Source organism: Rhincodon typus, chromosome 36 (genome assembly GCF_021869965.1).
Source record: "Rhincodon typus isolate 14 chromosome 36, sRhiTyp1.1, whole genome shotgun sequence".
Lineage (NCBI taxonomy): Eukaryota > Metazoa > Chordata > Chondrichthyes > Orectolobiformes > Rhincodontidae > Rhincodon > Rhincodon typus.
In genome coordinates, this window is record NC_063367.1 from 16,245,684 (window position 1) to 16,268,830 (window position 23,147).

The window sequence follows — 23,147 nt, forward strand, 5'->3', positions numbered from 1 at the left end:
ACTGCACTGTGTGGAGTAGTGCTCGTACAACATAACCATCAGTATCGGCTTTGAGGGAGGGGGACAAAAAACTACTGTGAAAACCCCATGCCACTTAAAATACTCTTTCAATTATTTGGGTCATTGGTCATGTCAGTGAACGTATTCCCTACTTCAATCTATGTCCTGTAATATGTAGTACTTGCAGTTTTTCTGTTATGGCCTCGTTGAGTAAGATGATTAATGTGCACACCTTAATTTGCAGTTAGCTATGTAGTATAATGTGGAAGTAGAAAATCGTCAGTGCTTGGCCCGGGGGAGAAAATGTTGTTTTGTCCTTTACATTTTACATTCGCTTGCAGCTGTACAACTATCAGTTAAAGTGATTGGCTACCACTCAACAAACTGTTCAATTGCTAGCATTTCTTGCCAAAACTTTATTTCAAAGCAAATGGATTTTTGAAGTTCACCGCTACATCTGTGCGATGCAAGTTTCAGACAGGCTTTAGGCAGATGGGTGAACACAAATTTCTTGAATGTAAACAAACCTGTGTTGTCAGCTGATTGGTAGGATCTTGGGTGATAGCAAGTTGGGCTCCAGAATCTGTCCTTTGCCTTTGCCTCCACCGTGGCTGAGCTGGTTAGATTCTCTTGTTGGAGATGGTCATTGCCTGGCAATTGTGTAGTGTGAATGAGACTTGCTATTTATTAGCACAAGCTTGGTGTTATGCTGATCTTGCTGCATAGGAACATGGACTGCTTCAGTATGGCAGCATTGCCAAATAGTGCTGAACATTGTATAATCATCAGTTAAGTTCCCCCATGTAATGATGGAGTGAAGGTCATTGATGGCAGCTGATGATGGCTGGGCCTGGGACACCTTGCTGAGATGATGGACTACCAATGACCACAAGTATCTTCCTTTGTGCTTGCTATGACTCCATCCAGCAGAGAGTTTTCCCCCCTTTCCTGTTGACTCCAGTTTTTCCAGGGTTTCTTGATGCCATACTTGCTCAAGTGCCTTAATGTCAAAGGCAGTCACTCCTGTCTCACTTTTGCAATTCAGCTGTCTTGACCATGTTTGGACCAAGACTCTAATGAGATCATCAGCTGAGTGACCCTGACAGAGCCCATACTAAATGTCAGTGAGCAAGATATTACTAAGCAAGTGCCATGTGATGGTACCATTTGAGGATGTCTTCACTGCTGATTCTATGATTGAGAGTAGACTGTGGTAATTGGCAGGTTTAGATTTGTCCTGCTTTTGTGGATGGGGATTTCTAATGGTTACTTTTGTTAATAGAAACAGAAATATGACTGAATTTTTGGGTTGCCATGATATGCTGCTTTGAAACTGTCACAAGCTTTACAGAATTCAAATCTATAAACATGCAGGAGTTTAGGCAACACACATCACAACTGAAGCTCAAGATTTTTATCAAAATCACTTGTTTGATTGTTCTTCCTGCCATTTTCTTGATAGAATATGCTGAATCCAGATTTGTAATTTCCAAAATGAAGAGGAGTAATTTCATCCTATTTAAAAGAGTAATGAAGTTTAATCAATTTTAGTTGATTTGAAATGGACAGATTTTAATATTTGATGTGATGGCTGTTTTGCCAGTGTTATGCTGGATTTTTAATGCTGGTGGTTTTAATGAAGAAAATACTGTCGAGCAGTTGCAATGGTCTTGTATTACTTTGCAAAATGTAATTTTTATCTAGAAGTTGATATTCAACCAAAGTACAAGCCCATTGGCAATAGTTAGCAGTAAAGCACTGACTGAAGGAGTAATAGCCCATTCTCTTGCTATGCACAATATGATTTGCAGCACATGGCATTAGGATTTTCCAAAGAGAAGAGTCAAGATCCATTCAGAAAACAGTCATGATTGAAGTGTAATAGAAGTATAGCTAAATTGAGAAGTAATGGTTAGTTGCCTTAGGTTTGACTTGAAATACTTGATACCAACATCAAATGGATGTAGAAATTGCATGGATATTCAAAAACCTAACGTTTATGTAAGGAATGGGATAAAAATATTCCTCATGATCTCATCAGCTGAAGGTCCTCAGGATCTCATTGTGCCCTGGATCTGTATCACTTAAAGCTTGTCTCATGCCAGAGCTTTATGATAGATTGGACAAAGCAGGATTATATCTGCATATACAAACACGGGTTAAGGCAAGTTTGCAAGGTCAAGTGTCACTACCTACTCTGAGTAATAAGAGAACAATATTTTTCATAGTTTTTAAAAAGCCATTGATTGTGGTAATCTGGGCAACAAATGTTGCATAGGCTAGGCCATGGAGGGAATTATCGCTTAATAGAAAACCCAAACCTTCTGTTTTGGAAACTTCTCTTTTGTTTCTAGACTTTTGTTCTTATTAAATGAGGTGAAATGGCTAGGCCATTATTTACCACCCATCCCTAGTTGTACAGGAGAAAGTAGTAGAGTAGCTTCCTTGAACTGTTGAAACCTTTGGGATGCAGGAACAGCCATAGGTGCCTCTGGGAAGGAGTTTCAGGATTTTAACCCCGTAACAGTGGAGGCAAGGTGATACGAGTTTGTGTGTGGCTTGGAGGAAACTTGCGCATCGTGATGTTTCCATGTGTCTGCTGCCCATGCTCTTCGTGAAGGCAGTGTTTTAAAAGTTGATGTTTTATGTACAGTGACAGAAGTAATATGACTTGTGTGGTGTTCAGAAGTGACAGCAGTGGGTTTATAAGGAATAGCGACAGCAGAGAGGTTCAAGGAGCAGACAGGTGGGTGGCAGAGCTACTTCAGCCAAATCAAAATGTAACATCATGGGAAAACGAGTAAGAAGTTGGGTGCCTGTCACAACAGGCTATATGTAGAGCTTAAAGACTTTACATTTAAAATTAACATGTTATAACTTCAAAATTATATTTCTCCACTTAATAGAGTTAAGGTTTTCTGGTTCTTTGTTGCACATAAACAAAAATGAGTTTTTTTTAGTCTATTCTTAAATAGGAGTATGGGTAAAATAAAAGCATATCCTGTTTAGTTGAAAAGTTTCCAGGTTTTGCAGCCTGTGTGGCAGCTGAGGGCACTACAGTGCATTCATTAGGCTGAGGGGTTTATTAAATAGCATGTTAAAGGACATGATTACTCCATATCTTCAAAGTGCAGGCAGAGGGAGAATGAAGACCACCGGACTGAAGGAGTTCAGGTAGGTAGTGAGGGAATCTGGTGAAGTCCCCCTCCCTCTCCTACCTGGAGTGAGACTGAGTCCGTGAGTCATTGGGAATTTGGGTCGAATATGAAATCTGGGGCGCGGAGGCTCAAACCTTAATTAAGGTTTACTCCAAGAATTAAAGTCTCCAAAGTGAGAGGTGAGCAGGAGAGGCAATAAGGCATTGAGCAAAACACCTTTCTGTACTGAGACCAATGATGACATGACATCATGAATACAGGGAAAGCAGCAGCTTGGTGAGTAGGTTCGTTAAAAATTTCCAATCAGTAAGGTGAATGTTGGGCAATTTTTTTTGTCTCTAGGCATTTTTTTCTCTCCTCCTGAGAAATAGCTTATGTTCTTAGAAGTCCGTATGTTTCTAAGGGTTACTGTTTTCAGAGTTATGAGGGGCCAAGTGGAGAATACATCCTGCTGGCACATGTGAAATCATGGATGTATCATGTGACCCAGATAAACCCTTCAGGAGGAGGTATAATCAGCGCATAAACTTAAGTTCCATGGTTCAGAACTTAAACAGCCCCTGGAGTCACTGTTGTGCATCAGTTAGGCAGAGGACTATGTGGACAGTGCACGTAAGGAGGTGGCCACACAGCAGACAGAAGCCTAAAGGCAGAGAGGTATTGTATAACTCCCAGGCAGGCATTGCAGATGTCCCCTGAGTCTATTTTGCTAACTAACATTTGTTTTTGGAAACTGGTGAGGTTAATGGTTATGATGAAAATCCTGCCTGGGCAGGTTAAAGACCTATCTGATGGAGAATATTTTGGAGATAGCGAGCGTAACTCAGATTAGGATAGTTATTGGAAAGAATAAGGACAGGCTGGGAATCGAGGTTCTAAACTGAGGAAAAGTTAATTTTGCTAAGGTAAGATATGAATTAACCTAAAAGAACAGCTACTCACAGATAAAACTGTCAGAGCAGTGGGAAGTATTCAAGGAAGAAGAGGTCAAATACACTCACTTGAATACTAGGTTGCAACCAAGATTGATGAGCCTTGGTTATTGAGGAACATAAAAGTTAAGATTAAGAAAGAGAAGCTTGTGACAAAAACTGCAGGATCTATACAACAGAGTCCCTATAGGATTATAACAAGTCTATGGGAAAATTTAGAGGAAATTAGGAAAGCTAAGTGACTGCATATGAAAATATTGACATGTTTAAAGTTCTTGCGAAGATTTGTCACTCTGGTTGTAGGTGGGGTTGTTGATTTGCTGGCCGAGCTGGCTGGTTATCGTTCAGGTGTTTCGTCACAGTGCTAGGTAACAATAGTGCTGTGTCCGATGAAGCGATGTTTTTCTACTCTGCTTAGAATTTACATGATCCGGTCTGTTGAGGTGTTTTGTGTCATTTCTGGTTCTTTTTTTCAAGGGTTGGGGTCTAATTCTACGTGCTTATTGATTGCATTATGGGTGGGGAACCAGGCCTCTAGGAATTCCTGTGCGTGATTTGTCTGTCTCTGTCGTTCTGGTCCGATGTTGTTTAATGGTAATGGCCTGTTCTAGGGTTGTCGTCCATTGCTGGTTGTCTGTAGTTGGCTTGGGCTACAATGATCACATTATCCTGGTTAAATTGATGGCCTTTGTTGTCCAAGTGTCCTGAAATGAGGGAAAGTTTGTCGTATCGTTTTGCTGCTGGCTGGTGTTCGTGTATCCTGATGGCTAGTTTCCTTCCTATCTGGCCAATGTAATGCTTCTGGTAGTCCTTGCACGATATTTTGTACACTACATTGGCCCTGCATCTTGTGGGTATGGGGTCTTCGGTCTGTTGTCAAGTGTCTGTATTTGCAAGCAGTGCCTGTGCTTTTTCAGCGTAGTCTTGTTTGTTCATAATGATGGTCATGCACTCTTTGTCCACTGATAGAATTATGATGTTCCTGTCTTTCTTGAGTCCTTTGAGTCCTTTTCTCTCTGACATGTTTAGTGTGTCCCAGTCATTCCTCCGGTTTAATGCAGAGATTACGGTCTGTCAGATGGCCTGTTGAGTTTCATCTGAGAGTCCGTTGTTTCTCAGTGTAGCTCCCAGAGTGGCCATGAAGTCTGTTCTGTTCGCACCCCTGTGGTTATAGTTTAGTCCGCGTATGAGGACAGCTTCCTCGGTTTTTGTAAGTGGATATGTTTCTTACCCCTGAGTCTGGTTTGTTGTCATCCTTGTCTTTGCGGACAATCACAATCGGTCAGCTTCTCCTGTAATTTGTCTCTCTCTGTAGTTCTGGTCCTATGTTGTTTAGTGGTGATGACCTGTTCTAGGGTTGTAGTCCATTGCTGGTTGTTAGCATTTTGGTATAATGATTTTTGGTGCAAAATTTCTCGCACGTACTCGTGGAGCCAGTTATGGGCATCGTTGATCGTTAACTGAAGCATTCTGTGTCCATTTTGTTTGGCTGTTTTGTATGCCTGTGGGTTGTTGAGTGGCGGGGGGGTGGGGGAGGTGGTGGCATTTTATATTTCACGCTGCTGGGCAGTACCTGGTTCCTGAGGCATTCGTGAAGGAAACAAAGTTGTTCGCGGGTAGCGCTCAGTCGGTTGGCGAAGGTTTCCCATTGTCGGACAATTTTTAGTGTTGTGCCCATAGGTGTTTAAGGTTCTTTCAAAGATTTGTAGCTTGGGTTACGGGTGAGGTTGTTGATTTGCTCGTCGAGTTGGCTGATTATTCACTTGGGCAACGAAGGCCATCAATTTAACTGGGATGACATGATCATTCTCGCCCAAGCCAATCATAAATACACATGGCAATTCCTCGAGGCCTGGTTCTCCACCCATATTGCAATCATTAAACATGTGGAACTAGATCCCATTTACAAACCCTTGCAAAAAAAAAAACAAATGAGACAGAATACCTCAACAGACCAGGTCATATAAATACCAAGTGGAATAAAACAGCATCGCTTCATCGGAGGCAGCACTGATGTTACCTAGCATGATGACGAAACATCTGAACTATAAGCAGCCAGCCTGGCGAGTAAATTTTGACATGTAGAATATTGACATGTAGAATAAAGAAAAATCCAAGAGTTCAATAAAATATATAAAGGGGAATCAAATAACTTGGTAAAGAATAGCCCATTATGGACTGTAAGATGTGGGCACAGTCTTCAGTGAATACTTTGCATCAGTCTTCAGAATTTAAAGAAAAATATCAGGATGAAGAACTGTGAAATATTAGGAGAAATTAACAGGTTTAGCAGCATTAATTATGAATAAATTCTGTTTCAACTCCTCTCATTTTCTTCGGGTAAGAGGGATTGCCATGCGTACCCGCATGGACCCTAGTTACGCCTGTCTCTTCGTGAACTACGTGGAACATTCCTTGTTCCAGTCCTATTCCGGCTCCCGCCCACAACTCTTTCTCGGATACATCGATGATATCATTGGTGCTGCTTCCGTCTCTTGTCGAGAATTGGAAAACTTCATCAATTTCGCCTCCAATTTCCACCCTGCCCTCACTTTCACCTGGTCTATCTCTGACTCCTCCCTTCCCTTCCTGGACATTTCTGTTTCCATTTCTGGGGATAGACTGGCCACTAACATCCATTACAAACCCACCGACTCCCACAGCTACCTGGACTACACATCCTCACGCCCCACTTCCTGTAAAGACTCCATCCCATTCTCTCAGTTCCTCCGTCTCCGTCGCATAAGTTCAGATGAGGCCAACTTCGACAAGGGAGCCTCCGAAATGTCCACATTCTTCCTCAACCAAGGATTTCCCAGCTCCGTTGTCGACAGGGCCCTCAATCGGGTCCGACCCATCTCCCGCACTTCAGCCCTCACCCCTTATCTTCCCTCCCACAACAGCGATAGGGTTCCCCTTATCCTCACCTACCATCCCACCAGCATCCACATTCAGAAGATCAGACGCCATTTCCGCCACCCCCAGCAAGATGCCACCACCAGGCACACTTTCCCCTCCCCTCCCTTGTCCGCCTTCCGCAGGGACCGTTCCCTCCGGGACACCCTGGTCCACACTTCCTTCACCCCTAACACCTCCCCACAGCCCTACGGCACCTTCCCCTGTAACCGGCGAAGGTGCAACACCTGCCCATTTACCACCTCCCTCCCCACTATCCAAGGGCCCAAACATACCTTTCAGGTGAAGCAACACTTCACCTGCACTTCCAAGAATCTAGTCTACTACATTCGCTGCTGACAATGTGGTCTCCTCTACATTGGGGAAACGAAGCGTAGACTTAGCGACCGCTTCGCAGAACATCTACGTTCTGCTTGCAAAAAAGACCCTAAACTACCTGTTGCCTGCCACTTCAATGCACCACCTTGCTCCCTGGCCAACATCTCTGTCTCCGGCTTGCTACAGTGTTCCAGTGAAGCCCAACGCGAGCTGGAGGAACAACATCTCACTTTCCGCTTGGGGATCCTACAGTCCTCCGGTCTCAATATTGAGTTCAATAATTTTGGGGCCTAAATTCTCCCAAGTCCCAGCCCCCCACCCCACACACCAGGCCTTGTTACCACATAGCCTGCCACTGCACACCCCCTGTGTTAGTCACGAACGGTCCCCATTAACAACTATTCACCCTCAAAGCCTGATCGTTAGCAACTCCTTTGTCCAACTGTCTTTCTCTCTCTTTGGGCTCTATCCTATCGTTTATTCCCTACCCCACCCACCTCCCTATTTTCTGCATATAAACTGATGTTTTCCCAGCCACCATCAGTTCTGAGGAAGGGTCGCAGAACCCAAAATGTTAACTCTGTTTTCTCCTCCACAGATGCTGCCAGATCTGCTGAGCTTTTCCAGCAACTTTGTTTTTGTTCGTTAATTATGAATAAATCCACAGGCCTGGCTGAGATGTATGCCAAACTGTTAAGGGAGGAGATATTGGAGCGCACTCAGTAACTTTCAAATTCTGTTTAAGGTGAGGTACGAAAGAACTGCTGAAATTGTCCCTTACTTAAAAAGAGAAGAAGGGATAAACAAGTCAATCTAATCTCAGGAAAATTATTAGAATTTTGAAGAACAGCATATATTTGTACTTGAGGGATAGTCAGCATAAATCTAAAGCAAAGGTTGTATTTGATTCATTTGATCAGATATTTTGAAGGAAGCTGGAATGAAGATTACAGAATGCAGTTGTCATCTGCCTGGAGCTTAGCAAGGCTTTTCGTAAGGTCCATCATGGCAGACAGGTCAAGAAAGGAAGAGCCGAGACAAAGTCCAGTATTGGATCCAAAATTGGCTGAGGGCCAGGAAGCAGAGAACAATGGTAAAGCGATGTTTCTGTGACTTGACTGTTTCTGCTGGGGTATTGAGGCTGATGTCCTTGCTGCTTGTAACGATTTGGGCTGAAATGTAGGGGATATGATCAAGAAACTTGCCGATGCCACAAAAAGTGGTAGGGTGGTGAATAGTCAGGCAGATAGCTTTCAACTGCAGGGGATATAAATGCTCAAGTGGGCAGAGCAGTTTCAAATGGAATTCATCCTGAAAAAGTGTGAAATAATGCACTGGGGAAGGGCTAGTCAGGCAAGGGATTACACTATAAATGTTGGGATTCTGGTGAGTACTGAAGATCAGAGGGACCTTTGTGTGCATATCCACAGATCCCTAAATGTGTCAGGTCAGGTCAATAAGATAGTTAAAAGTCTTGTGGGATACTTCCCTTTTATTAACAGAGACATTGAATACAAGAGCAGGGAGGTTAGGCTGGAACTGCATAAAACACTGGTTACACCACAATTGGAGTCGTAAATACAGTTCTGGTCACCACATTTCGGAAGGATGTGATTACCCTAGAGGAGGTGTAAAGGGGTTTTACTGGGATGCTGCCTGGTCTGAAGGGTCTGACCTACAAGGAAAGATTGGATAGACTGGGGTTGTTTTCCTCAGGGCAGCGAAAGCCAAGAGAGAGAACCTGGTACAAGTGTCTAAGATTATGAAGAGCATAGATAGGGTGGCTAGGAGGCTCATTTTCCATTTAATAGAGGGGAGATCGGTTTAAGGCAAGAGGTTGGAGGCTAAAAAACAACTGAATTTGTTTTCACCAACAGTGTGGTACCATGGAGTCTAGAACTCGATCCTTCAGAGTGGTTGAGTCAAACATAACTTGTAAGCAATGGCCTCCAAGGCCATGGATCAAGAAACAGAAAATGAGATTGGCATAATCAGTACTTTAACATGGACTCTGGCCATCTCCTATGCTGTAAATGTCTGAGACTAGACTTTAAACTCCTAATTGAAAGGTGAAAAAATATTCTCAAGTGTTTTTGGTGTCATAGCTTGACATATTGAGAGCTTAATTTTTGGCCCACGGAATTGAATACATTGACATCCAATTATTCCCATTTCTCATAAGCTCCTAGCAGCTGTGCATTTATTCCTCTCCCTACAATTTATCATGTTTTTGGCACACAGTTAGCTTTTATGAAATTACCTGCACTAGGTTAAAACAATCTGCAAGATGAAATCCATGCAGCAGCTTCTAGTCAAAGCTATTAGGTTACTTTAATTATACCTTGATGTAAGCAGCATGTTTTTTGTTCACAAACACATTTGAGCACTTCAATGCTGTTAGACTTGGACGTCCACTTTACTGTGTTTCTTGACAATTGTGTTTTCCAAGTTAAGTCCCTGATAAATGCTGTAGAGCATTTAATGTTCTGCAAAACAAATCTACACATGATCAATTGTTTTTTCATAATAGGAATCTAAAGATTTGTAACAATGTCTTTCATTAGCTTTACTGCCCCTCCATGTGTTACAGGAAATGGTTTACATTCTAATTTCTTTCTTGCGCAATTGCTGCTGATTAATACATGTAGTATCAAGTTGTGGTTCCTGTGAATATTATTGTTTTAAGTTGAAGCTAATTCTTGAAAAACTTGAAAATTTGGAATTACTTTTGAAGGAAGAACTGAAACCTATCACTTATTATGATTTGGATGAGGCAGAAATTTAACTATCAGACCCCACCCATGCTCACATTTGCGTCCTCTACAGGCTTTGAAAGCAATCTATATCTCAGTTCAGCGACTAGCTAATTTTCTTGAAGTGTTTTCACAGATCATTTGTAATCTCTGTTTTCATTTGATGTAAATCAAGATGTAGAAAATGATTGCTATTTAAAGTTACATTGCAAAATGAGAGTAGAATGCATGAAACATTTTTTTGTATGTTCAGCTGCAGACAGAAAATGTTAATGACTTCAGCTAGACTGTTCTCATTGGCCAAATGGTTCAGTTGTGGAGGGGGAACTGGATTATTATTGGTCTAGGAATTTAACTGGAAGACAGAGTGCTTGATGGCTGCATCAGAATCTGTCCACTGATCTATGTGCAAAATCTGCATTGCACTTAGTTTTTCCAGCACAGGCATCATGAAGAATCGCACTGGACTGAGCATATTGAAAAGACTTATCAACTGAAATAGTGCATGCAAAATCCCAGAGACTCGTTGGAGATTTTGTTGTTCGGTCCATTCTTGATCTTCCTTTGTAACAGCAGAAGTGCCATACTTGCCTGTGCTCTCACGGGCAGCCAGCTACAAGGATTTGCAGGCAAGTATTGGTACTGAGAATCTCTGCCAGGTGTTCTTCCCTTTCCCTTTTCCACATTCAGTATTTTACCATGTCTTTCACAGTGCATAACTTACAAGGTATATACTGTCAATTTTATTTGTTTGCATAGCCATGTGAGTGCTGAAATTATCTGGCCTGAGCACTTCAATGTGCCTCAAATGAGACGTGATGGTGAAAGTGGTGGGTTTTTTTTTGGAATTTAACTTCAGTGTGCTGTGCTATTATAACATGTTGATCATGGATGTCCTTGTAGTTACCATTTTGTTGTTTGGGGTGAGGGGGACAGAAAATTTCATCAGCCTTGTTAGAAAAGTGAGATTGCAGTCTAGTATTTTTATTAACCTTTTTGGTGAATAAGAAATGAAAATGACCTGCAGAGAGATGTTTAAGATCATTAGCACAGAAAGTCAGTCTTTTTTTTGAGCGGCAATATGAATACAAAGCATTAGCCCTCCTATGTTTTGTTGCTGTGACTGCAGAATACTGCTGATCTGTTTGAAGGAGTTGGTGCATATCCTCAGTACTGCATCAGTCTGCAGAATAGGCCAGCCTAACTGCCTATGGTAAAATTGTGCACTGGAGCAAGCTGTAATGCGATCAGCAGCTATCATTTTTGCTCTGACGTATTGTTGCTGTTCTGCTAATTAGCTCTCTGCTGTGTGCTTCTTTACTTTGAAGGCTGGTGTTGTATATATAGAGAGAAATTTCTTAATTGAATCACGAATAATACCAATACTATGGCCTGATTTAGCATCTTTGTCTTAACCACTTTATGAAAAACAGATTTTTAAAAAATATACGAATATCATGTGACAGCGTTAGCTGTTTTTCCCTAAAAGGGAAAGTTACACATTTTAATAATTCTGCTGTGCTTGTCTAAAATAATTGCTACTGTTTGGAACTTATACTTTTGATTTGCAATCTTTCATTCAGGGATGTGAGTTGCAGAACTCTGCTGGATAGAGCTTTGGGGGGAAATGACAGACTCGTCTGGAACAATTTGTTTATTCAGACTAAAATAATGTGCTGAGTACTAAGACTGTAAATCTTGGTCCTCTTTGGAAGTACAGAATTGCTAATGCTGCTCCTTTCTAGTTTAGTGACTCCACCCCTTGAGTTCCTTGGGAGGAGATATAGCAGCAGCTGTTTATGTTTTTTATATTGGTGTGAATCCAAAATGTCTAGTTCTTATGTACTCCACATCAGTATACCTCAGGCTGGGTCCTTGAACAATATGGAGGAATTGAGGCCCTGTTAGAACTCTTGCTGTACTCGGCTGCTCAAGAGCTTTGGTCTTTTTTTTTGTGCATTTAGCACACAGAGGCACCAGGTGAGCTTGCTACCCTGAGATTTGGAAATAAATACTCAAGAGCTTAAACTTATAACTGGCCAATTTTTGTTCCAAATTGATATTAAGGTGGACTGGTGAATAGAACTATTTTACAAAATGGTAGAATTCGTGTTGCATTTTGTACTGAAACGCAATCCAACCATAGCCAGCCATTGTGACCAGCCACTAGATATGTAGAAGTGCCTTACCCTATACAATAATGAAAATTGTGATGGGTTAGACAATAAATGGCACTGCTGCCCCATGGCACCAGGAACCCGGGTTCAATTCCACCCTCGGGTGACTGTCTATGCGGAGTTTGTACATTCTCTCTGTGTCTGCATAGGTTTCGTCCAGGTGCTCTGGTTTCCTCCAACAGTCCGAAGATGTGCAGGTTAGGTGAATTGGCCATGCTAAATTGCCCCATAGTGTCGAGGAGATAGCAAGAACTGCAGATATTGGAATCCGAATCGATACAGTGTGGAGCTGAACGAACACAGCAGGTCGGGCAGCATCAGAAGAGTAGGAAATTTGACATTTCGGGTCAAGGAACCTTCTTCAGAACTGAACTGAACTTCAGAACAGTTCTGAAGAAGGGTCCCAACCCTAAACGTCAACTTTCCTACACCTCAGGCTGCCTGACCTGCTGTGTTTCTCCAGCTCCACACTCTGACCCATTGTGTCTAGGGATGTGCAGGCTAGCTAGATTAGCCATGGGGAAATGCAGGATGATAGGGCAGGGGGTGGGTCTGGGTGGGAGGCTTTTGAACGGTTGGTGTGGGCTCAGTGGACTGAATGGCCTGCTTCCACTTGACCATGGTTCTTATAAAGACTGCTGGGAATTATTATTCGCTATAGGATTATTTTGAGACCCATGTAATTGGCCTTTAACTTGTCCAACCAACTGGATTTAATGTACGCAAGAAAGACACTTCTTTTAAAATAGAGGCAAAACACGTTATAGTTAATGTTTAAAGTATCTAAACTTTTCAGGTATTTGTGCAACCCGATCATGTTTCAATATATTCAAATTTTTGTGGATAAAAGCTTAGGCTGGGTGACCGTATCCTAGGTCTTATGCTTGGTTTTTATGCCTTACTTGAGTATACCTGTAGTTCATGTAGTCTATTATCTTGATTTAGGATGTTTTGGTTTGGAAGCATTGTTTATTACTTTTAATTGTGTGGATGTGTGTGCCTGAATTGAGAATTGATTTGTGCCGTAATAAATGGATGTGAACTGAAGTGCTTGTTTGGTTTAGGTGGTATCTGTATGCAAAATGCAACTGTAAGTCAGTGCTTTTACAAATATAGAAAGATTGGACCCAGTTCTGGCCTTCACTAATTAGCTTTCTGGAGTAGTCGCATCTAGTGGGACTGTCTTTTCTAGGAACGTGAGTTGGGTTTTTAAACAAGTTTGTCTTGTAGCTTTAAAAGAAAAAGAAATGAATGAAATGCAATTGCCATGTCATGTGCTGTCCATTTCCTAAAGACACTGCTACGGTTCCTTAGCCATTTAAAAAGAAGCTCCTTGCTTTTTTACAGGTTTGTGAGGGAGGCCCACCATTTAGGTATCTACTGTGATCATGGGGACTGTAGTTTGGGCCAGTATTCTTTTCTACTTGGTAATTAATTAGGTGTGAAGCACTTTGAGAAACTCCGAGCACACACTGTGCTGCTACATCAATGTAAATTACACTAGGATTGGCTCCAGTAAGTTTAGATCAAGCTCCAGTCTTGACCTAGGGCTACTTCATTCTTGAAAGATGACTCCTGACTGAGTATCCAGGCAGTAAAGGCAAGTCCTTGTTGTCAAGGTTTAAATTGGCACCCACTTTGCAAGTTAAATTTCCTATGTAGAATAACAAAGCTATTTCAAGATGCATGCAGGACATTCTGTAACTCGGAAAAATCATTATTTGTAATTATGGAGTGCCTTCTTACATTCAAACACCCGACGTGCTTCACACTGTGAATTTTAGTGACTAATTAGATATAGCACAATGCCTTGTGGCACTATTTCCCAGAGCCGTAAATGATGTGGCCGGCCAGTTAATTTATTTGATAGTACGGTATTTGTCCAATGTCCAGCGATTATCTTGGGAGGGTTTAGAGTAGTTTTCCACTGGACCTCTACAAACAAGAATTTTTTCTTTGAAAAGATAAAAGGTGTTTTTTTTTTACTGTTTTGGTACTCCTTTGCCCGTGCATTATTTCTCAATTTAGATTCTTTAGCAGTATTTGTTCCCTCTTTGTGGGTTTGATTTAAGAAAAGCTATTACATAATTACATACGTTTGGGTGTAATACTAAATAATTTAACCACATCTCCGTGTACAGTTAAAGACACACTGATTTGTTACTGTCTGTTTAATGCAAAGTACATGGATGTAGTTATTTAACTCGGATTGTGACTGTCATTGAGATTCTATTCATGAGCAAGTACTTATTGAAAACTGCACAAGCTCTTAATTGCAGACAAATCTTCAATTTGTACTCAGTGACATGAATCTGTTGCAATTGTAAACTCTACTAGACTTTTGTTGCCAACTCCTGGTATGGTGTTGTATAATCAATATGTATTTTTCACGTGAATTCTTTAATCCTGGAGTTCTATGATTCATGAATAACTTGTAGATCTTTTAATTGTGATTATCGTGAGGACTTCCTATTCTACCACACTGGTGCCTTGTGCCTTTTTGGCTGTTTTGCAGCTAGCTCAATGAAGTGGCACCACATTAAAAGTGGTCGGGGATGAAACAGAACATAAGGTCTATTTAAGAGGATGAAGCAAGACAAAGGGCCTAGTTATTTTACGGTGAATAGCGTACTGCTGAAACTGTAGATCATAACATCCAGATGGTGTGAACCATACAACTGGGTTTAAGCATACCCTGGTGTTTGAGTTTAAACAAATATACAGCTATTTCTATTTTAGTCTTTTTTTTGGAGCTTTTAATTTATTACTTACCATGGTCTCCTGGCAACCATCATTATAGTGGCTTAGTGTTATTGCAAGAACCAATGAGTGAAGAGAATGAGCTGGTGTTATAGTGGAAGGGATCACCTATTTATCATCTATTTATTGTGGCCTTTTAACCTAACTTACCCACACTGCTTTGTGGTAAAAGTATTGAGAGTGACTAAAAGTTGCTTTTAGTTATTTTTAGGAGAGTCTTAAAGGAGGAAAGAGTCTTGGGGAGAGAATAGACAGCTGAATACATGCCTGCGAATGGTTAGATAGTCAGGTAAAGCGTATAAGAGATGCCAGAAAGGTTGGAGCTATGTAATGAAGAGTTCTTGAAGAGTTGTAAGGGTGTGTCGGCTTTAGGAGGAGGTTTTTAGAGTCAAGATTTTCAAGACGTTAAATTGTTTTCAATCAAATGTGGCCTTTGAAATGTGAAATGCCAAATCCAAAAAATGAACTTTTGCAGGGTTCTAGAGCCATTAACCAGATCAGTATTCTGCTAAATTTTGTTATTTTCCATAACAATACTGACGTTCTTTTGCACTGTGGAGAGAATGCTTATAAGGACAGAATGGAAAGTGGAGTTGAGACGGAGATCAGATTCAAAGGCCCTTGTGTCGTCCTCCTATTTTTTAAAGAGATAGAAATGGGAACGTTTGTGTACCCCTAATAACTCTTGAATTGAGCGTTGAGAGCGGTTAAGAGTGAACCTTATTGCTGTGGGTCTGGAGTCACGTGCTAAACTGGTAAGGATTGTAGATTTTGTTCCCTGAAGGATACTAGTGAACCAGATAGATTTTTTTGTGACAATTGGTAGTTTTGTGACATAATTACTGAGTCTTGCTTTCAGTTCCAGATTTTATTAATTGAGTTTAAATTCCACCAGCTATCATAGGGATTTGAACCCACCCTGGACTTGTGGATTACCAGTCCAGTACCATTAATAGTACATCACAATTTCTTACTATGTTAAGTGCTGTTGCTCACGCCATCTAGATGTTGTGACCTACAGTTCCAGCAGCATGTTAGTCACGGTAAAAGAAAAATCCTCATGTTTTGTTTTGTCCTCTGCCATTTTTAATGCTGCGCCACTTCATTGATTTAGTTGTGAAATAGCCAAAAAATCAAAAGGTTCCATAGTGGTAGAATAGGAAGTCCTCAAGATAATCACAACTGAAGGTCTGCAAATTATTCATGAACTTTCGTCCCCAGGTTCTAAAGAATTCATCTGAAAATACATGCTGATTATACAACACCATACTGGAGTTGGGAGCAAAAGATGAGTAGAGTTTACAATTTGAACTGATTCATGTCACCAAGTAGAAATCCGCAATGTGTCTGCGATTATGAACTTGTGTAGTTTTTAATTAGGAATGTGCAGGACTGCTATTTGCATCGTGCCATAATGTATCTTGGTAAAAGCCTTTTGGTCCCTCTTTCAACTTGCCAAAGAAGAAACCAACCGTGAAAAATTCGGAAGTCATTGTATCTGCGTGACAATATTGTATACGTCAAAGTAGTTACTGTATTGAAATGTCAGCTACAGCCGCTTTTTTGTTTACCATACACACCTGTTAGATTGGAATTCTACAAGTAAATATTGTCATCCAGCAGAACTGTGGCTATCAAAACAACTTGAAAGTTGTTGTGTATTTTGTGTTGTCTGATATGCAGATTGAAAGTATTTATTGTGCTTATTCTTAGAAACTCTGGATATGATGCATTGGGATAACTGGTAGGAGCAAGAAAGATGAGAGAATATGGACAAGAACAAAGTTGCTAGAAAAGCTCAGCAGATCTAGCAGCATTTGTGAAGAAAAAAAAACAGTTAACGTTTCGGGTCCAGTGACCCTTTCTCAGAACTGGAGGAGGGGTCACCGGACCCGAAACGTGACCTTTTTTTTGCTTCACATGCTGCCAGACCTGCTGAGCTTTTCCAGCAAATTTTGTTTTTGCTCCTGATTCACAGCATCCCCAGTTCTTTCGGTTTTTATTGGGAGACTATGGATTTGTTCATTCCACCCACCCTTTTTTAATGAGACATTCCAGATTGCTGTATTTTTCAAATGGGAGCCTTTTAGTATTCTGGACTATGTATGATGTCAGTGTGCTTTCTGATTTGTTTCTTCTTTGCAGCTGTGTAGTTTCTGTACCCTTGTAGAAGATTTTAGGTAAGGATATCCTAATTTCTTTTTGCTCTTGCATTGCCCATTAGTGATAGGCAGGTGGGGTGAAAAGATGATGTATTGAAAAGATCTGTTTTGGATTTTGTTTCATCCTGTTAGTGTGCCGAGACGTTATATAACAATTTCTTGTTGCTTTCATGTTTAATTTGAGATGTTTCAAATAACGAACATTTTGTGCCTGAAGGGTTAAACCTCAGACAGCGTTATTGCATACACCAGATGGTGGCACTTCATCACTGTATTAATAAACTGTATTAATGAGTTTTAAATACTTGATCCGTATCAATTTCTTTTAACACATGAAAGTAGCGATAAATTGCTTTTATCTTCTGTATGATAGCACAATCAGTTTTTTTTAGTTGGTTTAAAATGAGCTTACATTGAGGTTTTCTGTTGCATTTTCTGGAACATAGTGCATCATTTAGATGGATTCTGGTAGTTCTGTACGAACGTGTGCAGTATTTTTCTGAATGTAAAATCTGTCTAGCAAATGGCTGTACAACATTATTGCACCCTTTTCATTTTCGATGGTTACAAAGGTTCCTGCAATGCATGGTGATCTTGCACTGTTTGGGAATGGCATTTACTTCTCATGCTGGTGCAGTGTGGAAATGCACTCCTTGGTGTTCTCTAAGCTTGGCTACAGGAACAAAGTAGATTCAAGGCAGGAATTGTAGAGTGCTGAATTTCTCTCCTGCTGTTTGGTATCTTGCTCTGGGAGGAACAGAAATGTGGATGTTATGGAAGATGGGGGAATTGGAGATTGTTCTGGGTGTTTTAAACAATGTGGGGGAGAAGCTAATTATATAACAGATTCTGGTGGAATGGTGACGTGAATTTTCCAAGGCATTACTCTTTATAATTCCAGTGAATAAAAGCAGGTACAACCAACACAACAGAGCAAAATATAGAAGCTCAAATTGGGCTTAACCTGAATAAATGGAGCTGAATCTCTTGGATTATTTAATTTTTAATTTTAATGTGTTGAACTTTAATGCCAGTAGCGTGGATTTGTTCCCTATCCTCTCATCCCACTTAGCATCCTCACTTCTTTATCCGTATTATAACGTATTATAAAACCTAACTAACCAATTATTTAGTGTTGTTGCTTATCTACTATTACATGAGATGTAATATTTTGTAAGAAAATTTGTTGCCATTATTGGAAGGAGTTATGAATAGTTGCTGGAGAACTCAGTTTCCCTCGTACTCCCCACTTTCCTATGGGGGAGCATTCTGCATTCATCAAGTAAGGGAGACCTTTCAGCTTATCAGGATTTCTTCCTGCTCTTGACAATTTCTCACCAACTGCAATTAATGTGAGTCAATTTCCTGTATTTATCTTGATTTCATTTTAAATATTCATGCTTTCTTTAAACAAATGCTTTACTCCTTCAGGCAAGTTATAAAATTAAAAGAAACATCAAAACTTTTGTGTTTTGTTTGCTGCTTGGAAATAAGGAAAATTTGTTCTTTTGTAATTTGCGTGTGCATGTGAAATAAATCCCTATTTTTAACAGTGTATCCTTCACTTCTGAAGACCATTGCAGTGACTTTTTTTTTGCCCCTTGGACATTTTAGTAATCAAAAGATGATTTGTTTGCAGCAGTACGGTGGCTTGCTCAAGAAAATGGTTCCAATTTTAAGGTCTTTTTAGTTCACAACTCCCTTATCAGCAAGAAGAAAAAATTGTATTTATAAAACACGCAAGACCCAACTGTGGAACAGCAAAATGTGCTCCACATCCAATTAAGTATTGTATTTGAAGTATAGCCATTACTATGGTGTCAGAAATGGATCTTGATTCCTTGCCGGCCTGCACCGGGTTCAAGCTAAGTTGACACCGGTGCAGTGCGGATATGCTCTTTGCTGCTTTGTTCTCAAGTGGACTTAAGAATTGAAAATCTATTTGTCACCTATTTAACCCTGAGGACCGAGAACATTCTATCAATTTAAACCTGAATTCAGGGGTTCCCTTTAGAGTGCCACTAGTTTAAGTTGAGGGGTTTATAATTTGCAATCTAAAATAATTGCTTTTACCCAAAATAACGTTATGTGGTCACGTTAATGCTGTAGACCAGGAAAAAGTGATGTAAGACTGCCTGTTCTTTCTTCCTCGAATTTTGATCTGATTTTTTTTTTGTAACTTCTTTCAGTGAAACTAACTTAGCAAATCTGAAGGTAGATCAGCTAGGTTGGCATGTGAAAACGTCACTTAAAAGCTCCATGGTTTGAATTTATTTTAAAAATTCATAAGGGCTTGATATCATATGGTGGATGAATAATGTTTTTATTTGGTTCCATACTTTGGCACTTGGCAAAACTGCTGTTATTTTTCCAGTTTTTGAACATGTTCAAGCTGTTTTCTATTTTGTTGAGTACATGACACAATAAATCTCATGAGATATCTCTAATAATACTGTGTGTAGGAGTGAATAATAATGGGTTATACACATTGTCTAATGCAAATGTTGTGCAATCTTTGCCAAGATCAGAATGGATGGCCCAGATTTTAAAGTACATTGCAAACCTTGTATTGAACATAGGCTTCAAGCTGATTAGAGTGGCATTATTGGTTAGCGATGTCATAATTGCTTTTGTATGGGTAATAGAGGGGGTGAGAAAAGCTATTCAATTGAGTTTCACAACCTGGACGACTTCTGTGAGAACTTTAATTGTAAAGTTTCAAGTTTGTCAGTGTTTGTGCAGCTAGTATAAGAGAACTGATAACAATGCTGTTAATTCAAGAATTGTCATTTGGATGCTGCTTTCCAGTCATCAGAACTAAGCAAGTGCTGATGTTAATACCTCTTCTGGTTTTATTTTCTACGCTCTGATTTCACTTGTGCAAAAACAAGAAGTCATCAATGTAAGAATGGCAGAAAGACTCTAGAGATTTCAGAAGTCACTTCGCCCAGAAAGTGAAGAGAATGTGGAATCTGTTATCGCAGGAACTCATTGAGTCAAATGACACAGTTGCGAGAGTCCTTTAGATGATCCAGAGGAAATTTATCAGAGCTATTTCAGGGTTGAGAGATTTTATCTACGTCAGGAGCAAAGGAGATTGCAGGGAGATTTGATGGAGGTGTACAAGATTGTGTGTCAGATTTCAATAAAGTAGGCAGATTTTTCATAATAGCTACTGGTACAAGGACAACAATACATATGTTTAAGATCTTGACCAAGGGATACAGGAGATGTAATAGAGAACTTTTTTACAAAGTGATTGGTATTGTTCTGGGTGTTTCTGCCTACATCCAAGGCTGGTAGAAGCAGAGACGTTGATGTTGAAAGGAAATGGATTGGGCACTCAAATAAGCTTCCAAGGCTGGGGAACTAAAGTGAGGAATGAGACTGAGCTATAGAGTTCCACAGATCCAATGTAGTGTCAGTGGGCAGGGTGATGCTCTACTGCAGCATAAAACGTGGCACGGAAGTGGAGTTGATCGACAAGAAACCAACGTACAACTGATGGGCTGAATGGCATCCTTCTGTACGATAACATCTGAGTGAGGATTTTAGGGGATGTTCAGAGAAACTGTGAGGACAGTGGAGTTATGCTGATTGTTGGATCAGGAACAACAGGAGAAATGGGATTAAAGCATATTGTTGGAATGAACTGGCGGGCCAAATGTTTCTTTTTGTGCTGTATATCCTATGTAATTTTGAGTATTCCGTGTCTAAGCTTGTATTCAACCTTTAGACTGCAGTAACTTGTTTTAATTAAGTCTATCTTTTCAAAGTATCAATTGATCAAGGTGCTTTGTCAGAGAGAATTATTTCTTCAAAAATTGTGATTCAGGTTCAGGATTCATCTACTGGCACACTTCCAAGACTAAGTCTTTGAGTTATTCATGTTATTTATGCATATTTGTGTTAGTAGGCCTAAGGTTGAAGGTCCATAAAGATTGCCATGTATCCTGAAGGAGTTAGAGTTTAATTTTCTGTACGTTTTTTCCTATTTTGCACACAGCAAGGAGGTTTAAAATGTTATTTCAATACTTTTTAAAAAATATTGGAGATGAGCGTTGATCTGACTGAGAAGGCTTAGAGAGCTTGGTTATTTGATGAAGCCTCCAGAAATATATTCAACCGTGGTCTGTAATTTAGGCCTATAAATCTTTTTGTTAAGAAGAAACTAGTGCTTTTCACAACTCCCAGATATTTCAAAACCCATTTTTAAAATTTTCAAAATATTTTTGAGTTGTTATAGCATAGAAAATCAGGCAGTCAATTTCAACGTAGCAGTTCCCAAAGTGTAGTGTAGGTTTTGAGGTTTCCTTTTTCAGCATGGTTGTAGGATACTGTAGGATATTGGCTAGGGGACCAGAGATAACTACTCTATTCCTTTCTTAAAATTTAATGTTCTAAGATCCGTTACATCCACCTAAGCAGAAAGTTGGGACCTGGGTTTAATTTCTCATCCAAAAGATTATAATATCCATTCTTGCAGAACTCCTTTAGTACTGACATACAACGGGACTTAAACCAGGAACTTTGAGATTCAGACACAAGTGTGCTTTTACTGAGCTGCGGCTGAACGGCCAACCATAAAGTATAGAGTACTAGAGAAACTCGACAGGCCTGGCAGCGTTGGTGGAGAGATCTCTGCTTTTGTTTCCGCATTTCCTGCCAGACCTACAAAGTTTCTCCACTTTTTCTTTTTGTTTCAGATCTCCAGAATCTTTGTTTTAGAACATGACTGCAAAAATGGAGTAATGTGATGGATTAAAATCTGTGCCAAATACTATTCCAGCCTCAGAGTTACCAAGGTTAGATTCTAAGCAAAACTGACTGCGCTTCAACTTCTGAGTTATAGAATAGGCTGGTTCAAACTGTTTCAATTTGAGCAAGGACATTTTGTCAAAGCTTTTGTCTTTGACTCGTCAGGACAATTTGCAAGAACACCACCATAAAGGGGAGCAACATATTTATGCAGAATGAGAGGAGAGTGCTGAGTGGTTGACGAATGGACTCTGGTGGAGTCACTGCCATGGTGAGATTAGCAGTTAGGCTGGCAATAACTTTTTTTTTGCCGATTTTTGTTTAAATTTAGGCAGTTGACTCTGAGCAAGACGTTGCCCTGAGGAATCTTATCTATCGTAAAATAATTATTGCCTATTTTGTTCTATTGAAACAGGTACAGTTTATGTACATGTTTGCTGTGCCTGCAAAAAATCCCTTGGTATTAATATACGCAATTTCCAGTATGTGCAAGTAGGCCACACTGTAAGCCCAACTGCCTTAAATTGGTTGCCAACATATTTCTTGGCACACTCAGGATTATTTGGCAAATGTTGCCCAATCTTGGAATTATGTCTGATATCTGTTTGTTTGCAAATTGATTCTCAGTGGTCTATATCTTGCATGCACCAAACAACTAAGGTGAAATACTGTTTGATATGATCCATGATCTATGGGGCACACAGCCTAAATACCTCTCATTGCATTGGCACTGAAATTCATATACTATTTTACCATTTGTATAACAGGAAGGATGTCATTTGGGCTTGATCACAACATGCTGTTGTGTCAGATGCCAAATGCATTGCTACTACATAAGTGGGCTTCATCTGTTTCTCAAATCTTTGAGGTGACCTTCCAGGCTAATCTGAGGTACTCTAAGCAAAGGTAGCAGACATTGGCCTAATATGCAGCAAGAAATCATCTGATCAAGGTAACCATTATCTCATAAGATAACGCTGGACACTACTGCCTCCGGTTTCCATGGTTGCTCAGGTTCTATTTACGAAGTAGCTAATGAGGCTAACCTCACCGCATGTTCATAGCTAGCCAGGTACTGACCATACCTAATCATCTCTTGCTTGCAAAACTCCACACAGTGATCAATATTAGATGTGTTTTCATATTTGCTGAATAGTGCTGTGTGCTAAGAATTATGCTGACAACCAAGTTAAGATGATCAGTTAGGCTCACA

The 23,147-nt window shown here is 40.2% G+C and overlaps 1 protein-coding gene across 6 annotated transcripts in view; it reads left to right on the forward strand.

Moving 5' to 3' along the window:
* The window catches only part of csk (C-terminal Src kinase), a 128,801-nt gene that overhangs the window by 68,662 nt on the left and 36,992 nt on the right, over positions 1-23,147 (forward strand). The window contains exon 3 of one of the 6 annotated variants that reach the window (XM_048617136.1): positions 8,245-8,417. The exons of 3 other annotated variants lie outside the window; for them this stretch is intronic. The gene's annotated coding sequence lies outside the window, so the exon portion shown is untranslated. Of the gene's footprint in view, positions 1-8,244; positions 8,418-10,483; positions 10,707-21,958; positions 21,982-23,147 lie in introns of those variants that run through there. 2 more of the 6 variants (XM_048617138.1, XM_048617137.1) reach the window with 2 other exon arrangements.